This window comes from Equus quagga, chromosome 12, assembly GCF_021613505.1.
Source record: "Equus quagga isolate Etosha38 chromosome 12, UCLA_HA_Equagga_1.0, whole genome shotgun sequence".
In the NCBI taxonomy this organism is placed as follows: Eukaryota; Metazoa; Chordata; class Mammalia; order Perissodactyla; family Equidae; genus Equus; species Equus quagga.
This window is the reverse complement of record NC_060278.1, coordinates 75,368,236-75,387,353: the sequence shown is the minus strand read 5'-3', so window position 1 is coordinate 75,387,353 and position 19,118 is coordinate 75,368,236. Positions and strand designations below refer to the sequence as shown.

At 37.1% G+C, this 19,118-nt stretch overlaps 1 protein-coding gene across 1 annotated transcript in view; it reads left to right on the top strand.

The window, feature by feature from the left end:
• The window catches only part of SLX4IP (SLX4 interacting protein), a 184,871-nt gene that overhangs the window by 38,701 nt on the left and 127,052 nt on the right, over positions 1-19,118 (top strand). The window lies entirely within an intron of this gene.

Genomic DNA, 19,118 nt, shown 5'->3' with positions numbered 1-19,118 from the left:
CTTCAGATATTTCATTTCAGCTGCTTAAGATGTGAAGTTCAAGTGTGTTTAAGTGTTCCTTGTTACAAACTCTCTTTTGTTAACAGCTTTTGTGACAGCAAAAGAAGAGAACTAATATGTACTAACTACCTACTGAATTTGTCGTTTTTCACATATTACCCTGTTTAATTCTCACAGTATTGTCAGCTACACCTTACTGTTGATGGGGCAGAGATGTAAGGGGCAGTGTGGTTGAATAATTTGCTCAGGTCAGAGGTAGAGAATGGTGAAGGCAGGTTTCAAGACTGGGATCTCTTACTGAAAGTTGTATGCTTTGAAGAAGATTGAAACTGCTAGCTACAGTCTTATAAAGAGATTGGTTTAGAATCGTCCTTGTCTGGTAAGAAGACTACTTAATTATAGTGATTTATAATTGTTAAAGTTTTATTAACTATGTAACTAACTTTTATGAGCCATATTAAAACATATTTATCTTGGGAAGTAGGCAGGGCAGGTGTAATTATTAAAGAGAGGACCTGGAGCCCCCAATTCTTGTTCTTTATTGCCCCTCCTCCTCAAAAAAAGTCCTTTAGGGGAAAAGATGCATTGAAGACTGTGATGGTCAAAGGTCAGTTTTGGGCCCCGCCCTCCTTTATGGAACCTTAATGAACCAGGCCACCTCTGCCAAGCTCTTGTCGGGGTAGGTGCTCCTCTCAAGAGAGAAATTCTTGAGTTCCTTTGGCTTATCAAGTGGGGTGAGAGAGTGTGCAAAGAGGGAAAGTGAGAGAAGGAAGGGTTCAGTGCTAGAGAAAAAGGTCTGTTACATCCATAGTCAGGTAGAAGCAAGAGAAAACCACCCAGTCTTTCCCCGACTAAGGCCTCTGCCCACATCCTGATCTGGTCTTGGGGAAGAAGTTAGGAAGACCTTGTGAAGAGGGTAGGAACACTGAACTGACTATGGCTACTTCCCAGATGAGAACCTGCCTCCCAGGAAAATTGAGGACAGTCTGGGTAGTCAGCTAGTGTGGATGCAAAATAAAAATCAATGTCATGTAACTTCTAGGCTCTGTGTACTTCTTTTTTCCCTTTGGAAAATTTAAAAAAAGAATCTGAAATGCATGAAGAAGAAAATTTTCTGTATTTGCACCCAATTCCATATTCCTATTGCTGTTAACATCTTGCAGTATTAGCTTCTAGGCTCTTATTTAAAAACAGGCAAACCAGACTTGTTTTATAAAAATGTTTTATAAAAAATTACCCATTTTCCTTATGAAGAATTCAAAGGTGAAAAAAAGATCACTCCAAATCTCTTATGGAAACAACTCTTGTTAGCATTAGGTGAACATCATTCCAGATAGACACTGTGGCTATATTATAGTCATGCACCATATAATGACGTTTTGGTCAACAACAGACCACATATACGATGGTGGTCCCATAAGATTAGTACCATAGAGCCTAGGTGTGTAGTAGGCTATACCATCTAGGTTTGTGTAAGTACACTGCATGATGTTCACACAACAAAATCACCTAACAATGCATCTCTCAGAATTTATCCTCATTGTTAAGCGAAGCATGACTGTATATGTACAGATAGAATGATTACAGCAAAAGGTAGAAATACTTTTGTTCAATATTGGATATTATAATTAATTATTTTATGATGTTATTTTAATTAAAAACATAAAATGAAAATTTTACTTTAATAGTAGAAAAGGAAGCTGAATTGAAATGTAAGGAATTGTTGAACCTCAAATTTCTTTTCCTCAAATAGATTTTATTTCCTAAATGATTCCTCTAAGATTAAAATAGCTTATAAAATAAATAATAGGTTGAACTCATTTTTTTAAAAATTAAATTTCAGTCTTAAACAGTATTGATTGACCCCTTGCTTTGAAGGGGGGGCACAGCATCTCATCCTTTGTCCTCCCTCCCGTCTTCTCACCTCCCAATTTTTGTTGTTATGTGTTCCAGTTTTGTAGTATTCACATTCTTGTCCTGTGCTATTCAGTATGGTAGCCACTAGCTGTGTGTGACTATTTAATTTTAAACTTACTTTTACATAAAATTAAAAATTTAGTTCTTCATTTTCACTAGCCACATTTCAAGTGGTCAACAGCCAGCCAGTAGCAGGAAAGTGCAGGTGTCACAGAAAGTTCTATTGGACAACTCTAGTTTTCTTTTTTTTTTTTAATTTTTTCGAGGAAGATTAGCCCTGAGCTGACATCCGCTGCCAATCCTCCTCTTCCTTTGCTGAGGAAGATTGGCTCTGAGCTAATATCTGTGCCCATCTTCCTCTACTTTATATGTGGGATGCCTGCCACAGCATGGCTCAATGAGCAGTTCTAGGTCTGCGACCGGGATCCCAACTGGCAAACCCCAGGCTGCCGAAGCAGAGTGCGCAAACTTAACCGCTGCACCGCAGGGCCAGCCCCTGACAGCACCGGTTTTCAAGAAGAGGTTGTAGGTGTTGCATTTCCTGAATTCCTTCATGTTCGAGAATGTTTGCCTTTGTATTTGAATGATACCGTGGCTTATACTTTCTTTCCCTCGGAACTTTGTAACAAAATTTTTTCCAGTATCTTCTGACTGTGACTCTTTCTCTGGAGAAGTGTAAAGCCAGCCCAGTATCTCTCCCATTATATATTTTGTCCCTGGATACTGAAAGATTTTATAAATATCTCTCAGTGTGGAGTATTGTTGCATCATTTTTTTCCTCAAACATGTGCTTTTGTGGTCTACAAATTCTGTTCATTCTTCATTCCAGAGAGATTCTTACGTCATCTCATATCTTGAGATGCATTGCCTGTTCCATTTCTTAACTTGTCTACTTCAGGGATATGTCCTCCTATTAAATTATTTTGTTTGCCCTCTATATTTATTGCTTTTCTCTAATTAATTTCCTTGTTTCTTTTACTTTTTAGTCTGAAAAATTATTATCCAAACCATATCACCATGATTCTCTTTTCACTGATGGTAAATCAACTTTTAGGGTTGTCAGTTTCTTGTCTTATTTTCACTTATATATTAATTCCATAATGATATTCATTTTGATTCTCAATTTGTTTCCTTATTTTCAGTATGTTAGTTATCTATTCCTGTGCACCAAATTACCCCCAAATTTAGCAGCTTAAAACAACAAGCATTTACTGACTTACAGTTTCTTTGGGTTAGGAATACGTGCACAGCGTAGCTGGGTGCCTCTCGCTCAGGAGCTGTCACAGGCTTCAGTCAAGCTGTCAGCTGGGGCAGCAGTCTTCTCAGGGCTCAGTTAGGGGCGGATCTGCTTCGGAGCTCACTAATGTGATATTGACAGGAGAATCAGGTGCTCACTGGCCGTTAGCTCCAGACATCAGGATCCCAACACCTGGGCCTCCCCATAAGGCAACTCACAACGTTGCAGCTGGCTTTCCTCAAAGAAAGCAAGATGGAAACCATGGTCTTTTTGTAACTTAAGCTTAAAGTGACATCACATCATTACCTCTGCCATACTCTGTTTGCTAGAAGCAAATCATTAAACCCAGCCCATACTTAAGGGGAAGGGAGTTACACAAAAGTGTGAAAACCGAGAGGCAAGCGTCATTGGGACCCATGTTAGATGCTACCTGCCACACCCTCTTTTTCGTTTTATTCTGTTTCATCGTCTGTCTTTGGGCTCTTGTGTTAATGAGTTTTCCCCCTAGCCCTAAGTTGCTCTGTTACTTGAAGCAGTCAGGCACTCCTGTTTCTCAAACTGTGTTTCCTTTTGGGTTGGGCATGTGTCTTGCATGTGTACTTCTTTGTTGTGCTTTTGATAGGAATGCAATTAAAGCCATGGCATCTATTTTGATCCTGGTCTTGTGTGGCTCTGTTGACACATTCTAATTGTTTTGATATAGTGTGTTACCGTTTTATATTCTTACCTCCGTATCTGAGGCCAGTTTGATTTCTCTTTAAGCTGCAGTTTGAGGACTGGGTATTTTAGCCAGTCTACTTTTATGCAGCTATAAAGGATGTTCTCTGGAGGAAGAGAGCTCAGCTGAGGTAAGGAGGTTAAACACCAGAGTGCCTGGGTCCTTCTCTCATCTGAGGTTCTGTTAGAGGTCCTGTGTCAGAGTTCATTCCTGGTTGGGGAGGGCTGGGGCCGAGCTGGATCTTCGTCCATGGGGATGTCCTGTTGTTAACTCTGCCTTCCAAATGACCATTTCCCATATATCACAGAGGGAAAGAACAGCATCTTTGTTGGAGTGGGCAAATGAGCTGAGGGAACTTTTTGGGGTGATGGAAGTACTCTAAAACTGAATTATGATGATAGTTGCACAACTGTATAAATTTACTGAAAATCACCAAACTGGTAACTTAAAATGGGTGAATTTTATTATATGCAAATTAAATCTTAATACAGGTGTTTTAAAAAAGCATATCTGTTTAGTGTGCTCTTTTCCGGAATCAGAGATATTAATGATAATTTTCAGGATAGTGATGACTCAACAATCCCAACCATTCATCGTTCATATTTATTAATTAGTTTAGAGAACATGTCCTGCCATGGATAAATAACACTAAAAAGATAGTTTTATGATTAGTATGGAATGAGTTAGTTTGTTCTCTCGTTAGCTTTATTAGCAAACAACATGGTTATCTATAGCATTGATTGGATGATGTAAATGAAAGGGCACTGCCTACTCCTCCCTAAAGAGTACAACCTAAATGTTGCAGAAATGCAAATTAAATTTTAATTACTTTCCAACTGTTTAAACAAAAGGTAGTAGCAAAAAGGAAAAAAATTTAAAGTATTGCTTTCCTAAAAAACTTCTATGAACAGATAGCCTTTTGTTTATTTCATTCCCATAGTAAGATATAGAGTCTCATAGAGTCAAATCTTGATGGTCTTTAGATTACAAAGATACAGTGTGGCTGAAGGAATTAAAAAATAACTTCCACTTCTTTTAGCGGGAGCTTCATTCACTTATCTAAGGAGTATTTATTGGGGACTCATTACTCTGTGATCGATTAGGAAGATATGAAAAGAAATATGGTGAGCTTCCTATCAGCCAGCTTTCCAGTAAACAGATGTGTAAAGACGTTGATATGAGGCACTGTGGGTCATTCTAAAAGTATGAGGTCCTGAAGCAAAGGGTTGTGTCTTATGAATTCCTTTTTATGTCTCTGATCCTTTGTATATTACAGGTGTTTGGTAAATATTTAAAGTATAAGTGAATGAAAGAATAAGATGTAGTCCTTATCCTCAGGAAGAGTATATGCTAGTTAGGAGACTAAGCCACTCACATATGAAAAAGATAACTAATAACGCAAGGCCCCATATAAATCCCAAGTGTTCACGTTGTGCACATAGTGCCTGTGGAAGAAAAGGATGGTGGCTCGGACTGCTCGAAAAAACCTGTGGAATTAGTGGTACTCAAGTGAGGACACCTGATTCCCTGACTAAGAACAGAGAAAATACTTGGGGATGCTGTACGCACAGGTTCCAAGGTAGAAATGAATATGGCTTGTGTGGGGGACCTTGAGGAGACAAGACTGACTGAAGCAGAGGGAAGAACTGGGAAATAGAGTTGGATGGAAAGAGTGACTGCACTGCCCAGGGGCTTTAAAGCCCCAAAGAGGAAATTGGGCTTGTTTTGTTGAGCATTAGGGAGTCGGTGGGTTTTTGAGCCAGGAAATGATTAGAATAAAATTTACAAACACGCTGTTAAAGCTGTTGATTGACTATGTGGATAATTTGGCTGTCTTTGCATCTCATAGGTGCAAGATGCTTATGTATTTAAGAAGGTTTGTATATTTGGTTGTTGCATTTTCTTTTTTTCTGGTAACTTAAGCAAAATAATTATCAACTCTTCTGGTTTTTTATTTTATTTTAATTTAAATAGGGATTCTAACACAGTCTTGGAAATAAGAGCAAAAATGTTTTATTTGAAACATTCAGGCAGAAATTCTTTGAGGATATGTTGTATGCAGGATACCAGTGCTGTGGGAGTTCAGAGATGGAGAGAGAACCACACACTGGGTGGGTGGATGATTAGAACAGGGGCGATGAAAGGCTGCTGAGGTTGAGAGGGGGAGAAGGGCTGCTTTCTGCTTGGGAGTCAGGAACTGAAAGAGGCGGGACCTGTCCTTTCCTAAATGTTTTCTTTTAATCCTCACAACATCCTAGTATCCAGAGGAGAAAAGCAGCTTTGGGGGCCAATGTATATGGATAGGAGCATCTCAGCCATAGATTTGGATGAATTTGCTGATAGAATGTTGGTAGAACTGGCAAGTCTTTCTTAGAAAATAACTCAGTATTGTTACATCTTTCCTGGGATGAATGATCAGGCAGAGGGTATAAGCAGGGCAGCTCAATGTGACTGTTTACAAAATGTTAAACTTTAAGATGATTAATAGTCCTTTAAATATTGCTTAGAATCAAGTTAGTTATGCTAAACATTCAAGCCTAGCATTTCTTGGAACATTTAAAAATTGCCCTTTGAAAACATTCTAGTCTGAGAAAAATTCCTCCTATTGGAACAAAGTAATGCCTGAATCTCTACATTCAAAATTACTTTGTTTCTTTTGAATTGTCACGTGAAGGGTACAATTAAGTGTTGATTTGGTTCACTTGACCATTGATTTTGATCGACTTCAGTGTGAGCCTTAGGGTCCTACTCAGTAAACAGAGGTTTGGATTAGAGCGGCCCCCGTGTCCTTCCAGCTCTGAACTCTCCGTCCTGTACTGTAGAAAGCTATTTCTTCCTTAAGGCAGTAGCCCTTTGAGGGTTAAAAACACAACAACAACAACAACAACAAAAACCCCAGCATCCTGTCCAATCCTGCTTAGCTCTTATTTATGCATTTTTTGGAACTGTAATAACTTGTTAGATCTTGTGCAATTTTCCAAGGCCAGCTGTACCTCAGGATGCTAAAGACCTTAATGGAAAAGGGCGGGTATGTGTTCGTCAAGAGGCCACTTAGGGAAATCAGTTCCATGTAATTTTTAATACAGTTCTTTGGATGGACTTTGTTTTATGACTCAGTATTACAGATGTCATTAATTTATAATGGAAAATAGTGAGACAATATGACAATTATCCTCAGACTTAAGAATACAGCAGGGTGAGTGATGATTGAGTGATTCCAACAGAGCCTGCTACCAGATGCCACTGCCAGGATGAAGCACCAAGCTGAAGGATGGGCCTGGGCCTCGTTGCCTCTTGCCCTGCTTGAGCGGCCCAGCCACTGGCTTTGTAACTTGGGTGGCAGAAGGAAACTGAGGCCTGTTGGAAATCCAAGACCCTTGAGATTTCTTCTCACCGAAGGAAATTCCATACATGTTTCCTTTTCTAGGCAGGCTAAGATGTGTGAGAGGGACGGTCATGGACAGAATGGAATAGTAGATTTAATTTCTCCTTCCTCCACAGTCATGTTTCCACATATTCTTCTCCTCTGAAGAGTAGACATTTTAGAGATGAGGGTCAGCCTACCGCAGAAACATTTCAGGCATTTTTGTGAGGGAGGAAGCTAAAATACATTGATGAACATTAGTGAGCAAATGGAGTGATGTTTTCCATTTGCTGGTTTTTGAATGTTCCATTGGCTTTTGTAAAATGTCAACTTATTGTGTGTGAGAGAAGTCATACCTAACTTTGTGAGTAGGGCCTGTCCTCTGTGGACCCTGTAATATGTGCTGTGTGCCAGCAGCAGAGAGAATTTTATGAATGAGAAAGGCTACTGGCATAGAATTGGGAAGGTTCTACTGAGGTCCTGAGCAGAGTTCTCTCACAGTCCTTGTTATGGGTTGAATTGTGCCCCCTGCGAAAGATACATAGAAGTTCTAATCCCCAGTAGCTCAGATTGTTACCTTATTTGGAAATAAGGTCTGTAAAGACGTAATCAAGTTAAAATGCTATCATTAGGGTGGGCCCTCATCCAGTATGACTGGTGTCCTTATGAAAAGGGGAAGTTTGGGTGCAGACACACGCAGAGGGAAGACTATGTGAAGACACTGGAAGAATGCCATCTACAGCTCAAGGAATACCTGAGGCTACCAGAAGCAAGGAGTGAGGCGTGAAACAGATTCTCCCTCACAGCTCTCAGAAGGAACCCACCCTGCGACTCCTTCCTTTCAGACTTCTAGTCTCAAGAACTGAGAGACAATAAATTTCTGTTATTTTAGGCCATCCAAATTTTGGTGCTTTGCTACAGCAGCCCCACGAACTGAATATGATTCTGATCCCCCCAAATCCACAAAAGTTTGAGTGAGCCTCTCAGCTTCCTGGACTTGTGCTTCCTCATTTGTAAGGTCACAGTCCTTGGAGTAGGTGATGTCAGGACCTTCCTGCTCTGACATTGGATGATTAATACTTCAAAAAGTGCACTCAATTTCTAGCAATGTCATTGTTATATTTCCTAATATAGCTGAAATACGCAACGAATACATTTTTCTTCAGTTCCCAATTTTGTTCTTTTCATTCAGGAGTCATTGGTGGTACTTCCTTTAAGCTAAGTATTGAGCAAGGCTGTCCCTTCCAAACTGACACACTGAAAAAATGACAGCATGTCTAGTCTGTATAGACTATATCACCAAAGAACATACCACTTAAAAACGTATAGCTGTGTTCTGCTGGTTCGGGGTTAGCATATTTTGGATGTCATTTCATTAACTTTTCTTCCCTAGATTTGTAGAATGATTTCTTTTAGATGTTCACAGCCTTATTCTAATTTTCCCAAAGGAACCTGCCACATAGATACAGGCCATTCAGGTATTTGCTAGATGCCTCACCTCGGTAAACAGCGCAAGCAGCTCCCTGTGTGCTGTGGAGAGTTCTTCGTGCCAGACTTCATGCCTGTCAAGGGGTCCATGGGATTGGTTGTCTTTCTTGCCTTGTCATTAGATTACAATTGGGTCCACTCATGCAGCAAACTCAAGACATTGTTTGGTGCTGTCCTAGAGGAATACAGTGAGGAGACAGTCACCCACCTCTTCATCAATCTCTTTCCTTAGAAAAGTGGTAGCTGAAACCTAAAAGAAATTTGTGAAATAATGCTACCCATGGAGCTTCTCTGTAGATGTTTTTTCTCTTTTTCCTTAGTCCCCATAGTACAGTGGATAATTTTTTGAAAAATGCCTTAAACTTTTTAAGGAAAGATAAGTAATATAAAATTATCTTACCTTTCTAAAAAAAAAAATCATCCTGTATTTGATTCAATGTACGGAAGGGAAATCTTTTAAAACAAGATAAATGTTTGATACCACTTGCTCTCCTATCTGAGCCTCTCATGTTCTTCCTCTTTTCCTCAGAACCCTTTTATAGCTTCTTCCTCTGCTGGAATATACCTTCTCCTCAATCTGCTGGGACTAAAAGACCAAGGGGTCGTATCAGGCCTAGGGAGAGAATTTAAAAAGGGAGTGGAAGTAGCCATGATGTGGAGTGTGGCTGGGCGGGTGGCGGGGGGGGGGGGGGGGGGGGGGGGGGGGCGGGGCTTTAATGGCTCTATTTTCTTTGTATTCCTTAGTGAAGAGGATAGAGAAATGGTTAACTTGAGGACAGTTTCACCATGTTCAGCCAAACTGAAGGTAATGATTTTATTCACATGCTTAGTGAATTTCTGGTCTATCTTCTGCAGGTGTTTTAACACATGCCATGTTTTCAGGCATGATGTCTCACACTTGGAAATCCAGTCTGATTTAAATTTTCTTCTTCACTTAATTCTACTCCACCCATTTATCTTTCATAGGTTAAAACTCAGGGAAGGGCCAAAAAATGCCTGTAGTGTTAATATTTCTTCTGAAGAGGCTCCAATGAAGCACCTGTATGCATTATAAAGAATGACACACCTTGGAAAAATATTGTCACCGTGAGAGGCCTTAAGAAATCATCTCTATCATGTGAACCTAAAAACATGTTGTGTTTTGAAAGGAGATAGTTCTCGTATTTAAAGTAGTGAAAATCTTTTTTTTAAAAGATTAAGACTTTTTTGTATAATTCTATGCATCAGTTGTTTATTACTATTTATGATTTCATGTAGTTCCTGAATCAGATATAATAATTACAATATTCCATTTTTGGATCTGTGCCTGGATCTTTTCTTCGTGATGGTTCTAGGCCCCTGCACTAGTTGAAGCAGAGCAGTAGTAATAAAGATGGTTAGCTAATTTGTCCATGTGGTTTCCTGTAATATTTTATTCTTTTGGTGTCAGATGTGGATTAAAAATAATCTGCCCCCTTTGGATTAAGATTCACAGTTTTATAGATTCTTCTGACATCACTTTGTTGGGACTGGTTACTCATTTTGTGAATTCTACCAACGCTTTAATTCCAGTGCCTTTTTTCTGAAGACACAGTGTTCAGGCATTTTATTTCGTCCTTTGTGCCTTTTGCCAAGGATGAAGAACAAATGGAAGGACCTGAAACCCAACCCATCTGTGTTGCTATTAGTTAATAGAAGTTAAGAAGGTTTGGTGGGTCTGCAGTTTAAAATTATTGGCCAGATAGTGACTAAGATTTTCTTTTTCATTGTTGTTTGGTTGTTTATTTTAAAGTGTGTCTGTCAGTTTTCCTTCTCCTGGTGAATATAGCTTCTCATGGTGAGAGGCCACTTTGCTTTCATTATTTGATTTGCATGCTCTGATTCAGTGGCTCTCAACTTGTTTTCTGCTGCAACACAGATGGCTTTCATATGCCTCGCACACTCACAGGGGTGTATCCAAGGTTATGGAGAATTCCAAGCAAGCAACTTGTAATTCCACCCCTTTCTTTCCCATTCAGGATAGTATAGTGGAAAGCAAGTGAAAGAGAATGGTTTTGCCACGTTGCTGTCACTTGGCTCCACTTTTTAAAAAAGCAAATCGTTATAAACTTTGGCACTTGATTATAGTCTTGCTTTAGTCATTTGTAGATTTAATTGATTCCTAAAAACAACTTGTTTCTATTTGAAATATTTAATAAAATGGATAATGCATAAGGAACACCTTTTTACTCATTCTCCAATTTGAACATTTCATAACATTTTCCAAAAATAGACAGGATCTGTCAGTATCTCTCTAAGAAAATGAATGAATGAATACTTTTACATTTTCTCCTATTCCTTGACTTTCCTGATTTTTAAGTTACTCTTTTATGCAGCTAGGATTGTTAATGTTTATCCTCTGTAGGCATAATTATGACATTGTTTGGTCTTAGTTCTTCGTGTAAATGGATTCCATGCTTAACACTAGTGCCTTTGCCTTTACCACACCGTCTCTGTTTACCTCTCAGTGGGCTGGTTATTCGTGCAGAAGAATCTTCAAGAAGGGCTCCTGGATACCGTCTTCCCTGAGGGTTTTTGTTTTTTCCTTTTTGGCGTAAGACTGCATGTTGTGTGTGTTCTGGACCAGAAACTTGGATGGGTATAATGTTCTTGGGTCTAACTTTCTTTCCCTCAGAAATAACCGTTTTCCTAAATTGATATTTATTATTTCTCTGTATGTTTTCATGCCTTTTCTACAAGCGAATGTGTCCATAAACAACATAATAGTATTGATTTGCATGTTTTTTTTTTAAAGATTTTATTTTTTCCTTTTTCTCCCCAAAGCCCCCCAGTACATAGTTGTATATTCTTCGTTGTGTGTCCATCTAGTTGTGGCATGTGGGACGCTGCCTCAGCGTGGTTTGATGAGCAGTGTCATGTCCGCGCCCAGGATTCGAACCAACGAAACACTGGGCCGCCTGCAGCGGAGCGCGCGAACTTAACCGCTCGGCCACGGGGCCAGCCCCTGATTTGCATGTTTTTAAACTTAACATAAATGATATCCTGCTGTTCATGGTATCACGCAATTTGCTTTTACCACTCCTTGTTATGCTGGTGTTACAGCCACACTGGAACATGTAGCTCTAGTGGTGGATCTGCTATGTAGTTTCTCTTTCATAACTATACGCCATTTATTTACCCCTTTCTCAGTTGAACATTCACATTTTTCCTAATTTTATTCTATTTCCAGCAGCTTTCAGCAAGCATCCTTGTGTTTGGGGGAGGAGGGCTGTTGACAGGTGCTGGTTGCTCTAGGAAATGTGGCCTGCAGTGGAAGTGCTGGACTGCAGAGGATGCTTATCCTTCACTGGACACTGCGAATTGCTCTCTGCACTGAAGCGCCAATTTCCCCCCACCAGCAGTGCGTGAGAATTTCCTCTTCATCCTTGGGAGTTCTTGGATTGCCAGAAATTTTGCTTTTATCGTTCTCATGGGTGTGAAAAAGATATCTTACAGTCTGTTTTTATTTCTTCTGTAGATAGTCAATTCATATCCTTCTCATTTTTCTGCAGGATTATTTGTATTTATCTTTTGCTGTAACCTTTATCCTATATACTGATCTTTTCTCATTTTTATGTGTTACAAATACTAATGTGTGACTTATCTTTTTACTTTGTCTCTGGTATCTTTTGTTGAGCTGAAGTTTTAAATTCTAATATAGTCAGACTTACCAGTCTTTTATGGTTTGTACTTTTTAGGTCTTGTTTAAAATATCCAACCAAAATGTGTCCTATATATTCTTCAAAAATGTTGGAGTTTTGGTTTTCATATTTAGGTCTTTAGTCCACCTGGTATTTAGTTTGTTGTATGACATCAGGAAGGTATCTACTTTTATTTAATTTCAAATAGATAACCAGTTGTCCTGGAACAATTTGTCCTTTTCCCATTGATCTCTAATGTTCTTCTGTCATATATTATGGTTCCAGATATACATAGATGTATTTTTGACCTACATGTTATTATCTTTATCTTTCATCTCTTCCTATGTCAGTGCCAACTGTTTTCTTAATTGAAATATTATTGACATAATGTTATATTAGTTTCAGATGTATAACATAATGATTTGATATATGTATATATTGCAAAATAATCACCATAAAAAGTCCAGTTAACATCCATCACCACACATACTTAGAAAATTTTTCTTCCTGTGATGAGAACTTTTAAGATTTACTCTCTTAGCAATTTTCAAATATCTAATACAGTATTATTAATGAGTCACCATGCTGTACATAACATACCCAGGACTTACTTATTTTATAACTGGAAGTTTGTACCTTTTGACCACCTCCAATGCCAACTGTTTTGATTACTGTAACATTATAAATCTTTAATCTAGCAGAACAAGTCCTTCTATCTTTTTATTCATTTTCAAAATTGTCTTGTCTACTCTGGGACCTCTGATCTTCCTTGAAAATTTAGGATTTTGATCAAGTAATACGAGTTTGTAGATCAATTGGAGGGCATTGTAATCTTTATGATTCTGCATCTTATCTTGGAATGAAGTCCATACAGGCCTTAAGCAAAACTTTTTATTAATTTTATTTCTAGGCCTTTTGTTGTTGTTGTTGCTGGTGCTACTGTAAATGCGATCTTTTATGTTTTATAATATATCATCACAGAGTTTAGGAGAATTATTCATTTTTATAGATTGATGTTGAAACCACCAACAAACCTTACTGAACTCTCTTATTTTAATTTCTCTGAGATTCTTTTATGTGAATAGCCATCATCTACAAATAAGGTTAGTTTTGTCTCTTTCATTGAATTCTTATATATTCATTTTCTGTTTCTTGAATCAGTACATTGGCAAGGACCTTTTCTTTATCATTTATTGATTTGTACACATTTTAATATTTATTTTGTCTGGTTCAGTAATTAATATTTTTCTAGAAAAACAGCCATTTCATCTACATTTTCAAATATAGGCACAAAACTGAGTTATAGTTTTCACTTTTTATTTTTTAAAAAACCCTACTGTATTTAAGGTTACATCATCATCTTTATCCAATATTGTTTATTTGTGCTAGAGGTTTGCCTGCTTAATTTGGTTCTGTTAATATTTGCTATTTTTTAATTTTCTGTTTAATTTCTACTTTTTTCCTTTAACCTTGTTACTTTCTTCTCCCTGCACCCCATGTCTCTTCCTCTTTCTTTAGTTTGCTCTGTTGTAAATTGAATTTATTTTAGTTCCTTCTTGTGTTTTAGAAAATATATGGAATGCTGTAAAATTACATCTAATTATCGCTTTAAATGCGTGTCATATGTTTTGATATGTACTACTTTCATAGTTGTTAATTTATAAATATTTTATGATTTTCATTATTATTTCCTCTTTAATTCCTGATTTATTTAGGATTGAATCTTAAATGTCTCACAATAATCCTTTTTAAGAACATTTATATTGTCATTTTCTAATTTCACTGCCTACATTATAGTTAGAGGTTGTGGTCTGTATGTCAGCAATTGTTGGAAATTTGTTGACACTTCCTTTCTGACCTGGCGCTTGGTCAGTTTTTGTAAATATTCCATGTATAATTAATAAAAATTAGCATTCTGTGTTTATTAAATGCAGATATTCTATTTAAATATTAGATAAAGCTTATTAATTTTATTGCTCAAGTATTCCGCCTGATTCCTCAGCTCTGATAGTATCTCTCACTGTGATTATAGAGTTGGCATTTTCTCCTTATAATTTTGTCAGTTTTTACTCTATATATTTGGAAGCTGTGCTGCTAGGTAGAATCAAACAAGTTCATGATTGTTCTATTATCCTCATGTATTTCTCTATTTTTATTATCAAGTAGTTATCTTTCATGGTACTAATTTTTTTCTCTAACAAAGTATTTTGTTTGGTATTAATATTTTTTCACTAATTTTTATTTTGACTAGAATTTGCAAGACATTTGCTTTTCCACCTCTTTCTTTGCATCTTCTCTTTTGTAAGCAGCAAATAGCTGGGTTTTTGTTTCTTTCTTTCTTTTGTTTTGTTTGCCCAGTGTAATAATCTTAACCTATTCATTGGTTACATTTATTGCCAATATTGATATATTTGGACTTATTTCAACTAAAGTACTTTTTGCTTACCATTTTTTTCTTTATATCTTCCCCTTTCCTGCCTTCTGCTGAATTAATCAAAACTTTTTATGTTTCCTTCCTTCTTGAAGTCCCTTGTCTGGTTTGGAATACATATATACTAATTCTATTTTTTTACAGCTTATTCTTAATTCTTTTTACTGTATAGTTAAAATGATATCCAACTACAAGGAGCAGAAAACCAGTTAGAGAGGCACAAACTAATAGGGGTTATTTTTCTTGCATAACACAAAATCTGGAGGTGGGCCTCCCATCAGGGACCCAGGCTCATTCCAGCTTTCTGGTTCATCATCCATAACTCATGGGCTTTTCTTCATTCTTGCTGCTTCATGGTTGCAAGCTGGCTGCTGCACTTCCAGGCATCACATTCATGTACCAGGCAGGAAGAAACTGGGAAAAGGCAAATGGGCAAAGAAAGATGCGCCTACTGAGGAGTCCCTTTTTTGTCAGAAAAACAAAGGCTTTTCTGAGTGTACTACCCAAGGGACTTCCATCTTGTTGGCCAGAACTGTGCCATGAGCCACTCATAACTGGAAAGAGGCTGGCGGAATTGAGACTGGAGTTTGAGGTCAGACCATCTACAATGTCTACCATACATTTTTCATTTTAAAATTTTCTTGAAAACTCTACAGATATTTAGTATTTCTATCATTTCTGCATATTTGACCACAACTTAGTACAATTTGTGTAAATATTGAGCAACTTCCACGGTCTTTTCTTACTACCACATTAATTGGTTATTGATATTTATTTTTTTTAATCAGAAGTTAAGTTTGTGTGTGTATGTATGAGTGTGTCTCCTTTTTTAAAATTCTGTGTCTGAACTCATTATTGCTTCATGTATCTCATGCCTTTCCTCCTGTTGATGGACATCCTTTAAAAGTCCTTGTAGTGAGAGATTGGAGGGGTCTGTGGGTGATACATTGTTTTAGTTGTTTGATGTCAGAAATGTCTCTACTTTGCATTGAATCTTGGATGATAGTTTTCATGGGTATACAATTTTACATCAACAGTGATTTTCCCTGAGCATTTTGAAGGTACTGTTTTATTGCCTCTGATTAGAAATCTTCTATAAGACTTTATGATAACTTTTAAGCTTCACAACTTTGTTAAAATTTCTGATATTTTGTGGTTTCACTACAGTGTCTCTAAGTGTGGATTTATCTTTTGCTTTGTACCCAAAGGTGTTTTCATCTGAAGAATCATTTCCTCAATTTTGGAACGTTCTTCACTATACTATACTCTTCAAATACTGTTTTCCCACCATTCCCTCCACTTTCATTTCCTAGAACCCTTATTCCAGCCTTTCAATTTATCTTCCATGACATATGTGTTCTCTCATATGTACGTAGTTGTTTGTTTCTCTTTCTCTCTGCTATGTTCTGGGGAAGTTCCCCAGTGTTATCTACCAGCTTACTAATTCTTTTTTTGTCAACTCACTTCAGTCTAGACTTTATGCTGTCTAAAGATTTTTAAAGATTTCTAATTTGTTCTTTTGGTATTTTTCCTATCAGTTTCTTTTTTTGTCTCTTTCTGTATTATAATTTCCTAATATTTTTAATGAAAACTATGCTTTCATTTAGGTCTTTAAATCTCTCAAAAGTCTATGAGAGTTTTCCAGAAAATTATTTTTTCTATTGATTTTGTTGCTTACCTTTCTTAACATTAGAATTCTTCATATATTTTGGAATTTTGGTTTGTCAGTTCATTTTGGGTAGGTGGTGGCGATGGTTTCTTCTGCTTCTTTCTTTTCTTCTCCCCCTCCCTCTTTCCCCTCCCTTTCCTTCCCTCCTTCCCCCTTATTTAATTTTCCTCTCTTGCTCTCTGTAGGACATCCTTACCTCTAATCTTGCATTTTCTAAAATGTTGCCTCTTCTCATTGAGAACCAGCTCTTTCTCCTCTCAACTCGTCCAGCATGAGGTTTAGAACCAAATCATGGAGTATATTTCATTAGTTCCAAACCTTACATTTTTTTCATGTTTTAAAATCTTTCAGATTGGGATGCATCTGTAATTCATGATGAATCATGGTTTAGTTGGGAATATTTTTTTCCTAGTGGTATTGTAAAATAATATTATGCATTACATTTGATGACATCTTAGATTTGATGAAATAAGTAATATAATTTCAGATCATCTGTCTTGCAGTGAAATAGATGTTGTTAATCAATTAACTGAGCCAGTGGGCAGCTCTGTTCAGCTGCCAAGGCTGTGTTTGTATTCTCCTGCCATCCTATGATAGCAGCTTCCTTTTCTGCTAGTGCCCTAGGTCATCTGTTAGCAGTTTGCTGCTGAGTAGTCCTCGCCCAATCCACCCATTCCTGCCTCGGGGCTTCTTTCTCGTCCATGGGAGTGAAACTTCCCACTTGTTCCTGCAGCATGTCCATGGCTTCTACCCTGACCCTCGCTTATTCACATCCATTTCTGGCTCATGAAATGATTATCTGAGTTTTGAACTTGGCTTTATCTATCATTGTGATAGTTTATGAATGGTTTTAAAAAATTGATCATTGCCACAAGGATTCTGCAAGATGAGAACTTACCATGTGCTCTTGATGGGAGGTTCTTTGGAATTTCGTAGCCTTTTTTTTTCCGCCACAGAATTCGCTATTGGATCTTGCACTGTGTCGTGATTGAGTCTATTGTCCCTTATTCTCAGGACTTACATTTTTAAATGTCCATCTAAAAAATCTTTTTGAAAGTCATCTAACTTTGTAAATTTACTGTATTAGACAAATTTATTTTGTGATCATATCATTCTATCCTTGTATAGATTACAACAGTGATTATAACAGTTACAATCTATAACAATAGATTATAATGATGACAACTCTTACTGGCCTCTTTTCTTCTAAGTAAGAAAAAGAACTTAAAGCAATTGGACAGTAAGTTCTCATTGAGGATGATTACAGATAAAAATGAAATATTTTACATGTTGTCATCTTCACTCTTCAATTTGTGTCTATAATAATCATTATTATCTTAAATATATGCATGAACAAATTTTTATTTTATGTTTAATAATCTTGTTAATTAATTTTTTAATGACAGAAATTGTGGGTCTGATACAAGTTTTCTCCCTTGATTCTTTATCTCATATGTGGCTTTGACTTTTGGGATGTACTCTCTTTAGTTAAGTGAGAGCCACTTGTCCATCTTCAAACTTTGATTCTACCTACAGTAAGAAATTGATTTTACACGATTTCAAGTCCTCAAAAACGTACATACACAGCATGCCAGCACACTTGAATTCATACATATAACTGAAACCAAAGTGTCACAAAACAATATTTAACTTTTATAATGTTTTAAAAATGTTTTTTAACATGTAATATACTTTGCTTTATTCAATTCTAGACTGTCATTATATTCAGTAAAGCAAAATATTGCTTGTAAACTAGGCCTCTGATTTCAGGACCCACTAATGCATTGCTGTTTGGAAAACAGTTTCTGTTGTATATGTGATAATTTCTATGGAAGTTCATTAATGTGCTTCATCTTCGCCCTTGTATTACTGGCCCAGAAAATATTCAAATGTATTAAGGTATTACCTAAGGACAAGAGAAGTTTTCTAGTGTCCCTGAAAATGCTAGAAGGTGTGATTATACATGAGAACAAAGGCATTTTTCACCCCTTTTCACAGAATTAATCACAGCATTAGAATCTATTTGATCTGATATAAAAGCTATTAAAAACGTTAAAAAATCTTTAAAAATCGAAATGATAAAAGACAATTAAATGCTGCACTTCCATCATAAATTATAACCTGGGTTTAACTGTACCTAAAAGAGTAAATATAGCTAACTATGATGACGACTGCTCTCAAAGATACAAATAAACTCAATAACTGATTTCAAAGGAATGGCATATGTCAAAGATGTAAAAAAAAAGCCGTGGTTAAAACATGGTTATTGTATAGTTTTTAGATGATTAATTTAAGAAACACACACCCCTTTGTCAGGAGACCAGAAGATTATTTAAAAACTCTGCTCCTTTATTAGAAATTATTGTCTGAGCTCTGGGGATAGAAGGAGAGGGACTCGCATTTAAGATGTTCTTTGTCAAGATTCTACATGTGGTTTTTTTACATGTGGGATTTTTCTAAGGGTCTTCCATTACAACCTTTGCCCTTCCCATGCCCCAGATACTCATTTTTGGATTCTATTTTGTAGCCAACTTTGTTTTATGGGGTAATGTTCTTGGTAAAGATGCTGCCAAACCCAGGCATCAGATGCAGAATGTGTGATGTAAGCACAGATTAAGGCCGTGTCTGTGGGGGC